Source organism: Peromyscus eremicus, chromosome 4 (assembly GCF_949786415.1).
Source record: "Peromyscus eremicus chromosome 4, PerEre_H2_v1, whole genome shotgun sequence".
Classification (NCBI taxonomy): Eukaryota; Metazoa; Chordata; class Mammalia; order Rodentia; family Cricetidae; genus Peromyscus; species Peromyscus eremicus.
Window position 1 is genome coordinate 101,393,552 of NC_081419.1, and position 10,848 is coordinate 101,404,399.

The window sequence follows — 10,848 nt, forward strand, 5'->3', positions numbered from 1 at the left end:
TCATCTCCAGTTCCTCTCCCTCCCAGAAGTCCCGCTTATTCTCTCCTGCCTGCCTTTTGGACATTCAGCTCTTTATTAAACCAATCAGAAGGCGCCTTGGCAAAGACTTTTCTTCACAGTGTACAAAAAGATTATCCTGGCCAGGAGGTGGTCACGCATGCCTTTAATCTCAGCACTTGGAAGGCAGAGCCAGGCAGATCTCTGTGAGTTTGAGGCCAGCCTGATCTACAGAGTGAGATCTAGGACAGGCACTAAAACTACACAGAGAAATCCTGTCTCGAAAAAACAAAACCAAAACCAAAACCAAAATTATCCCACAACATTCATGTAATTCGATTAATGAGTTAATGAGTTATTTGAGAGTGGACCCACTATAAAAGCCAGTTTTGTTAGGTCACTTGCCATGTAATATCCTGTGCCAACTCAGGAATGCTAGCCAGAAGACCTTGAATCAGAACCATGAGCCCAAATAAACCTCTTTGCTTTATACTATATCCAGTCTATGGTACGTGCTATTGGGAAAACTGTGCAGTTCATCCTGTGGTTCTAGTAAGCTAGGCAAATGACACCACAAGGCAAGAATTCTGATCACCACCATTACAGATACCTACATGGAAACCTTTAAGCAAGCTACTTGAAAGTCAAATCCTGTGAAGCAAATACACTATAGCTAAGTGGAGGTCTTAGGAATGCAAAGCTGGTTTAACACTAGAGAACAAAGCATGTGGTTTCATGTTTTTTTTTTTTTGTGGCTGAATACAATTCCATTGTGCACACAAATCACATTTTCTTTAGTCGTTCATCTGTTTATGGGCATCCAGCCTGGTTCCATGTTTTAGCTGTGTGAATAGTACAGCTACGACCATGAATGTGAAAGTATCCCTGTAGTGTGTTGTTTAGGATTCTTCCAGTATACTCCAGGAATGCTATAGTGTGTGCACATGTGTACACACACACACACACACACACACACACACACACACACACACACACGGTGATTCTATTTTCGGCTCATGGGAGAACCTCTGTAGTGATTTCTATAGTGGTTACACCTGTTCCCATTCCCATTTGCAGTGGATAAGTGTTGCTCTTTCCCCCCCATCCTCACCAGAATTTGCTATTGTTTGTTTTCTTGTTAATTGTCACTCTGACTGGGGTGAGATGGACTCTCAAGACAGCTTTCATTTACATTTCCTGATGGCAAAAGACATTGAAGACTTTTAAAACGTTTATCAGTCATTTGTGTTTCTTCTTTTGAAACTGTCTAGTCCATTAGCCAATTTATAAATTCGAAGAGTTTTTCAATGTTTGCAGTTTTTAAAATACATTATAAACATTAACCTCCCATCTTAAGTATAGCTGGCAAGGATCTTCTCCCATTCTGTAGGCTGTTTTGACTTTGCTGACCATTTCCTTTGCTGTGAAGGGAAGTAGAAGAGACTAGAAATCATTGTGCTAAGTGAAATAAGCCGGACTAGGAGAGACAAATGCCACATGATTCCTCTCATATGCAGAATTTAGATTCTAATTTTCGTGTGTGTGTGTGTGTGTGTGTGTGTGTGTGTGTGTGTGTGTGTGTGTGTGTGGTGTAGGTCATGAAACTAGAAAAGGGACCATGAGAGGGGAAGAAGCTATCTTAAGGGGGAGGAGGAAAAATAGAGATGGTAATAGTATACATGTGACATAAAATCCAAGGGGGACCATTGTTGGGGAAAGAGCAGCAGCAAGTGAGTGACATGGTGGCCAGGGATGGGTAAGGGCAGAGTGAGCCTGAGACCAGCCTGCACACACAGTGAATTCAGTGGGGACTGTGTATCTGGCAAGGATCCTACGTTGAGCTTGGGTCGTGTGCCCTAAATGTACTGAGTAAACCTCGTTAGTTAACGGCTCTGTACTGTGAAGTCACCTATCAGCAGAAATGTGTTCATGATACTGAAGCCAATACAGTCATTGTGGACGTGTGTGGAAGGAGGGAATTCTGAGTGGCCTGAGTCGGTTACCACAAGGCAGCACTCTGCTTTCTTGATGCCGCTCTCAAACTGAAAGAAGAATCTTTTTTTCTGTGGTCTATTCAGTGACCCCCCTTCTCACATCGGGTGCTTTGGTGTTTAAAATGCACCCCAGCACAGTGTGGAAATGCAGCCTAGCATTCCTGAGTGCAAGAAAGCTGTGCTGTGCATTATGGGAAAAGATATCTGTGTTTATAACTTCATTCATGAGCAAGATATAGTGCTGTTAGCCATGAGTTCAGTCTTAACGACTCAATAAGCACCATGGTTGGTTTTAATGTCAACTCACCACAAATTAGAATCACCTGAGTAGAGAGCTCACCTAAAGAATTATCCTGATTGCCTTGATTAGTGTGGGAAAGCCCACCTTATTGTGGGTGGCTCCTCTTGGTAGCAGTCCAGGTAAAAAGGGTATTTCAGAAGCAAGTTTATCCTATCTTCAGCGGGCCTGGCCTTCCTCTTGCCACAGAGTTCATTTGCCCTGTTGTGGCTGCTGCCACCGATTCCTTCCCTGAGAGCAGAGTCATGGACTAGGGAGCAAGGGTTCTCCAGGAAACTTCTGGGCTTTCAGCACCTGATTGGGACTACTGGGGCACATCACCTTGTGGGCTAAGTGGCTGCTGGCTGTCACCCCCTCTGTGGGAGACAGCTATTCTAGGACTACTCTGACTGTTAAGGCACCAATTCAAGGACTGCATTAACTATTACCTAATAGCTTCTCTAGTGTGATTTGGATATCATGGCTATTTTAAAGCTAGCTTAATAAATTCTGAAAAGACACAGACACAGACAAACACACACACACACATACACACACACACACACACACACACACACACACACACACACACACACCCTTGGTTTTGTTCCTCTAGAGAACCCTGACCAAAACAATAAGACATGCACTTAAATATATACATTTATTAGCTGACAAAATTGTGACCATAGGTTCATAGGAACCAAATCCAATATTTACCCTAAGAGCAGCAGTTTAGGAGTCAGACACTTCATAGGACATAGCGTTGTGAGTAACGGGAACTAAATATATATTCTCTGTCTTCTATCATCTATAAATCAATCAATCATCTATTATCTATCAATCATCTATCTATCTATCTACTATCTTCTATCTATCTATCTATCTATCTATCTATCTATCTATCTATCTATCTACCTGTTTATCTATTGTCTATCTTCTGAGCATCTATCTATCTATCTATCTATCTATCTATCTATCTATCTATCTATCTCAATCATCATTTCTGAATAGAAAATATGCAACAGATTTGAAGACATACCTCATTTTTAAAAGATATAAAAATGGTCACTGGAGCTTGGAGTCAGCTCAGTAAAGTGCCTGCCTTGGAAGCAGGAAGACCTGAGCTCAGTCCCCAGAGCCACATTTAACAACCCAGAAACAAGCATAGTGGTGTGTGCATCTAATCATGGTGCTAGGAAGGCAGAGGCAGGCAGATCCCTGCGGCTTGCTGGTCAACCAGCTTTGTCTGTTTGTCAACTTTCAAGCCAGTGATAGACCCTGTCTCAAAGGAAAGGTAAATGTAACTTGAATAACAACATCTGGTATTGCCCCCTGACTTCCATACACATGAGCACATATGAGCACATATGCACACCAAATATATATGTACATCTTTACATATAAGGATACACATATACATACACAAAAGGTCAATGATAGCAATGAAAAATCATCTAACATTATCAGTCACTGAGAAATACATGTTAAAATCTCAATAGGATACCACTATACACATATGAGAAAGGATAACACTAGAAAATATTGACAACATTATGTGTTGGTGAGGGTGTGGAGGAATTAGAATGCTCATACATTTCTGGTGGGAATCATTTTGATGGTTTCCTATGAATCTGAATATTCACTAGTATGTGATCCAGCCATTCAACAGTTAGGCATTTATCTAAGAAAGAAAATAACCTCCTTCAGACAAGAGTTTTTACATGATTGTGTTAGCAGCTTTCTTTGGAGTGGTCAAAGTGAACTAACCCCCGTTCATTGAGAGATAAACAGATCATCTAAGACATATGTATACAATGGGATACTGGGGGAATGAACACAATGGAGAGGAATGAACTGGGGTTGGAGAGAAGGCTCGGTGGTTAAGAGCACGGTTCTTCTACTGGAGGACCTGGATTTGATTAAGCACCTAGATGCTTAATCTAGTCTCAAGGGAAGCCAATGCCCTCTTCTGACTTCTTCAGCCACCAGGCACACATTTGGTACACAGACATGCATGCAGGCAAAACACCTATACACATAACAGAAAAAAGAAAAATATGAACTATGGAAATCTCCAAATGCACACTCTATCATCCCATGCAGCATGATGAGAGACTTCCTTGCAAAATTTCCAGGGTCTCCAGCTAAAATGCAAGAGTCCTTGGGGGTGGTAGAGCCTTTAAACCATCAAGGGAACCAGAGCAGCTAAGCCCTGGATCCAGCCTGGCCTGGGACCCGGAGTGAGGAATAGAGACACTGAGTATTCTTTAGTCTGTGTGACTTCTGCCTGTGTGGATTGTTCTGGGACAGATCTCTGGCCCTTGGCAGCGGTGTTTGCTAGGTGAGATTCAGGCCCAGTGAACCTGCCTCTTCATCTGTACACTGAAGACAGCAGTATACACAGTAGAACGTCACCAGGTGACAACACTCTTAACCCCCACCTTATGGCTAATGCTGTGGGAACCTCCCCATTAACACACGAGGAGGCCACATACAGCTAAGGGCAGGAAGAGTCTGAACTGACCAATGGCCGGCTTTCTCTGTCTATCCAGATCCCCTCTCCCCACACCTTGTAGTCTTGTGACTACAAGGCCAGGACTCTTCCCTTTTTTGTTACAGAAAATGTTGGGCCAGAGTGTGGGAGAGTACGCCATGGGAGACAACCCCTTCACTCACTGAGAGCTGGTACACTTAGCCTGTAGGCACCAGGGCCCAGAACATTCTGCTCAGCTCAGAGAAGTTGGGAAAGGGCAGGGCAGGGCATATCACAGCATCAGGCCATGGCTAGCATGGCTGAGCATGCTGTCTCCAGGGTGCATTCCTGTCATTATTTGTCCCAGGTGGGGCACTGGCCGAGACTGGAGGCCCCAACCCTAATTTTAGATGTGAAAAGTCTGTGAAAATATGCTGCCTGTCCACCTGTCCCCTCCCCACAGACTAGTTCTGCCTAGGAGTGAGTCAAAGGAATGGCCCTCGAATCAATTCATTTCTTCCTATATCCACCACAACCAGTCCTCGGACGGGGAGTCCCTTAGTCCTTCCAGCCCTATTCTGCCCTGTTGAGAGAAACAAGCACCCCACAAGTCACTTGCCTAGAGATGGTAGGGTCAGGGGACATAATCTAGAGCATGGTGACTTGCAGTATTAAATAGAGCATGAGAATGTGGGGATCCCAGAAACCCAGGAGCAGGACAGGTTATTAGGACAGTGCCTTGGAGGAAGCGGCACATGAGCTTGGCAGGGCATAAGCTAGGCCCGTCATCAACACCATCATCACTCATGTCTCAGTGTACGTGGAGAGTGTCTCTCACCCCAGCCACTGTGGATGGACGTCTGTGTGTGATCCCCAAGACTGTCAACAGAGCAGGGTATGGTGACTCATACTGCTGGGCTGAAGTGGGAGGATGGCTAAGGGCTGGAGGCCACCCTAGGCTGCAAAGTGAGATGGTCAAAAACAAACACTAAAAGAAGGAAAAGAGAAAGATTTTCACCAGTGATGACTCCCAGGAATCTAAGGCCACAGAGGCTGGATTCTCTGTGGCTCGTGGACACTGAAGTCACCTGCAGTGAGCCTCCAGGGCTTCCCCCACCTTGCTCTGTGGGTCTTGCAGTGCAGTGTGTGTTGACAGCTGTTCTAAACTGGCGCTGTTGCTCTCCACTTCAGTGTGGAAGCTGTGAGGCACCTTCAGAGAGGAGAGCAGGGTGGCCTGAGGAGAGCTGAGCAAGTCTCTGGTTCTCTCACAGAGCCTCATGGTCTCAGCAATACTGTTCCCCTGTGAGTCTGGCTCTTCAAGCCTGGTCTCTCTTGTTGGGGACTTGAGGGAGGCCTAGGTCTGTCCCAGTGACCCCGACCCCCTGAGGCTCTTCTGGCACAGTTCTCTAGGTGGCCAGAGGGTTTTGGTAGCAGCAGCCTCTTTTCCAGAGGACTGGGTTGGTTTTTTGAGATGCAGCTATAGTGAATGATGTTATTTTCTGAGGCAGGAGGCAATAGTTACAATCCAAATTTATGACAGTATATCAAGAACATGGCTAATGAGGCAAATAACTGTCATAGGTCCAGCTAGAAACTTGAGGAATGTTCCAGACCTTTTCCTTCATATTTTCCATCAAGTATGTACGGAGCCTTCCTTGGTCTCGGGTCTTAACTGAGCCAAGCTCTCAACTCCTCCTGACACCCTACGGGGCAGAACTAACATTCTAACTCTGCAGACAGGGAGCTAAGCCGAGAAGGAGACCACACTCTTAGGCCAGCTCAGGGACGCATGCCCCTGGCCACACCCTCCCACTGGCTCCCAGTTTACAAAATCTACTCAACTTCTTGTCTGGCATCCCTACCCTAAAGAGAAGAATCCAGTCTCCCTCATCTGAGACTTGCCCACTAGCTGAGTGGCTTCCTGTTTACTTAACATTCCTCATGTGTCACTTAGAGCCTTTGGTATGGCAAAATTTGTCATAAGTGTGACATATCTAGGGCCCCAGCTTCTAGAAAGATGAGGACCCTCATGATAAGACAGTATGCATGGCACAGCACTTGCTCAGAAAGGCCTTCTTGCCGTGTGACCACAGACAAGTCATTCTCTCTCTCCATACCTCAAGTTTCTTATCTCAATGATGTGGATCTTGACTGTCTCCCAAAACCACATGTTGAAGGTTTGGTTACCAGCCTCTTGTGTTTGGGGAGGTAGTGGAAGCTTCTAGAGGTGGAGCCAAGTGGAAAGAGGCGTTGAGGCTGTGCCCATGGAAAAGCTGTTCAGCCATGCGCTCTGCCCATCATGTACTGTGCCACCATAGACCCAAAGAAGCGGCCAAAAGACCATCCTGCACTGAAGCCTTGGACATGGTGAGCCAAGACAACCCTTTTTCCTTATGCAGTTGACCGTCTTGGGTATTTTGTTACAGTAATGGAAAGGGCACAGGCCAGCCTCTGTGACTGAGATTGAGTGAGAAGTGAAAGGCTCCCAGCATCCTTGGCGTCTCCCAAGCATGGGCAGTTCTTCCCATTTGGCATATATGCACAAATCAGATCTTTCTGGGGTCCTCCAGTGAGCCTGGCACTGTGCATATGCCCAGTTAACTAAGACAAAGGAGAGAGGTCCCAGCTGGGAGGCCTGGCGTCACCTCCAGCACCCCAGCTCTTATCCACCGTCACTGCATGTGGTAGACATGGAACAAAGGCCATTGCACATGGTAGACACCGAACAAAGGCCACTAGATTGAACACTTTAAATCTGTTTTCTCAAATTGTGTTATTTTAAATGTTCTGGGCAGATGCCCATGTGTGCAGGAACACTTAGTCAGGCCAGAGGCGCTTTGTCTCTTTGAAAAGCCTCCATTGTGACCCCATAGTGGCCCCAATTGATTCTGGAAACAAAAGGCCCTTGTGTAGCCCCGAAGGCATGCTTGCTCCAGCCCACGGCTGGCAGTGCGAACCCTTTGCTGTCTCCTTAAGGGCCCGTGCAGAGAAAACTTCAGTCCTCCATTGGGGCTGCTGTGAAAGACAGGCTGGTTCCTGAGGGGTGCCCTCGCAGGTGCCTTCGCCAGGCTCAGCTCCTATGAAGTGGTCTCTGACAGGCTGGTCTGATTAGACCTACTGTGTGCAGAATGAGATGTCAGAGGTTGGCCTCAAGGGGAAAAGGGCTGTATGTGATGAAGCCCCGCCCATACACCCTGCCCTTCATGGGGCAAGATCATCAGAAAGAGAAACCAAGGCAGAGAAGTCACAGGCGAGAGCATCAATGTCCTGGTTGGACCTGGCATGTGTCATCTTTTGCTGTGGGCCTGGCCCCTGTGTCCACCCTCTCCCATATTGGCCATTTCTAGTCACCAGCCCCATGGAGTTGTCTCTGGGGCTGCAGAAGGCGAGAAAGGAGAGACTCTATTTACTCACAACCTCACTGTCAAGTCCAAGTCATGCCAGAGGGTTCCATACAGCTGCCCCAAATGCCCGACTGTATCCCAGAAGCCCCTGCCACTTTGTATGTGGCCACCACCGGGACTCCCCTCTGTCACTTCCTGAGATGCTGGCAACAGGCTGCATGAAGATAAGTTGGCTGGAGCTGCCCAGAGCTGGACCTGCTCACTCATGCAGTCATATTTATGGGCCATTTTGGCATCTGCCAAACACTGAATGTTCTTGTGAGCTCATGGGAGCTGATCAGGGGAGGAGGAGGCCTGAGCAGTGAGCCCTAGGCCCAGCTGTTCCATGGCCCCTCATGTGAGGTGGAGAGGAGTGGCCCTTCTTTCAGCTGGGCCCACACTTGGTGGCTATCCCAGTGGGGACTCTAGCTTAGTCTGTTCTGACAGCTGGCTGCTTCTTAATCTTTCCTTAGGACCATGGAGGAGATTTTGTTTGTTCTTTGTGATGATGAAAGGATTTTAAATTTTACTTGCATTTATGTGTGTGTGTGTGTGTGTGTGTGTGTGTGTGTGGTGTGTGTACAGGCACACACATGGGGGAGATGCTTCTCACCTTCCACCTTGCCGAGGCAGGGTTTCTTGCTGTTTCTGCTGCTGCACTGTGAACTCCAGTCTTGCTGGTTCTCTGCTCCCGTCTCTCCCTCCCGCCTTCCTCCCACCTTTCCACAGGTGTGCTGAGACTGCAGATGTGGACCACTGCTTCTGCCTCTTTTATATGTGCTTCAGGAAAGGAACTCAGGTTGTCAGGCTATTTTAGCCAGAGCTTTTACCCCCAAATCCATCTCCCTCACCCTGCTAGGGTTTATTTTGGTTTTGTTTTTAGACAGAATCTCATGTATCCTAGGCTGGCCTTAAACTCACTATACAGCCAAGAACGACTATGAACTTCTAATGCCCCTGCCTCTGTCTCTGAGTGCTAGGCTTACGGGAGTGTGCCACATTGTTTGTGTGGTGCTGAGGATGGGGATGAACTCAGGGCTTCAAGCATGCTAAGCAAACACTCTACCAGCTGAGTTACATCCACAGCTCAGTGGTTCCAGCTTTTGGCTCTTTAAGAATTCCCAGTTCTTCATCTCCTTCGCACAGAGTCCACTGGACTGGGCCAGCTTTTGGCTCTGAGGGCGGCAAAGCAGACCTAGGGGTCACTGGGGTGGTGTAGCAGCTCACAATAACCAGCTGTTCTTGAGATGGTTGAGTCCTTGACCTGGGTCCATCCATGTCCCTTGCTTCAGGCCCCTTAGTGGTCTGGCACTGTCCTTAATGCCCAGATTCATCCCCGACTACAGGACTCTGCTCCCCACCATCATGACCATGAGAAGGTTTCGCTGTCACTTCCCTGCGTAAGGACAGGTCTTTGTGGCCTAGGAGAGGAGTCAAGCTCAGGACCCAGGATCAGAGGACCTGGTGCAGATCCTTATGCCACCACTGTGTGAGTCTTTGGGTCTCACCTATGGAATAATACAGAGGCCATCACCTGTGGCTACAGGAGGGTGGCCAGAGACCGTATTTACATATGAAAGGTGCTTTCAGGGGTGCCTGGCCCCAGGCAAGGGTTCCAAAGATGACCAGCAAGATGTCTGAACAGGCGAGAACTGGGGTGTCAGTAGTACCAGACCTAAGGCCAACCAAGAATGCTTTCTTGCCCTTGATTAGGATAACACCAAGGTATTCCCCCAGAAGAGATATTTCTCTTATCCAAGACCCCAATACAAATGTGATGTGTGTCAAGTAATAGAGAATTTTTGTGGGCTAAACAGCCTCCATCACTGAGAAGCCAATGGAGCCACACACAGGTGCTTGGCTGCTGCCTGTTCGGTGCAGCTAATTTCTGTTTGGCTCTTCCCAGTAGCTTCTCCATGCTGTTCCTTTTGGGTATGGTGGATTTCCAGAAGGGCAGACCCCAGTAGGTACGGTTGCTGTTAGCAAACCCTTGTCCCTGCAAACCTTGAGTTCTGGGAGGAGTGAGGAATGGGCAGAGAGAGAGTAGGTTAGAGCAAGTGTGGGTGGGGGACTGGATCTGGGGGAGATGAAAACATGCTCACGCCATTACTTCTAGTTCCAACCTGGTGTTATGATTCAGGGAAACAGAACTGTAAACTTCAGAAGCAGACATCATGCTAATGCAGGAACTCTCGACTGGTCAAAGTGCTGAGGATCAGTGACTGCTGAGCTTAGCCCTAAATCGGGCATCTCCGTCAGCGCCCCCGCCCCAAGGCTCAGGGAACAGCAGAGAGGACAGAAGAGCTCTAAGAGGCAGAGGACGGGTAGGAGTGTTGTGACATGCTGTCTTCTGGGTGTGATATGGCCTTTGCGCTCAAGAACTCACTGCAGCTGTGGTTAAGACCTAAACAAGAGCCAGCCAACAAGATCAGTCAACATTCCATCAGGCAGCATGAACTGAACTCAGTGTGCTAAGGAGGACCGGGGTGTGAGGGTGGGCATGGCATGTGTTAGGAGTGGAAGGGAGGAGTTGGGGATGGAGGTGATCATGATACATCGCATACATGTGTGAAATTGTCAAAGAATAAATAAAGATTAAGAAAAGAAACTGCAAAGTTTCACAGACCCAGGATAGAAAGCATGAGAGTTACGTCAGAACCATCCTCATGGTCTTTAATCCAGGTTTCTATGGTTACAGCAATTTGCAATAAAAAGAGAGAGAGA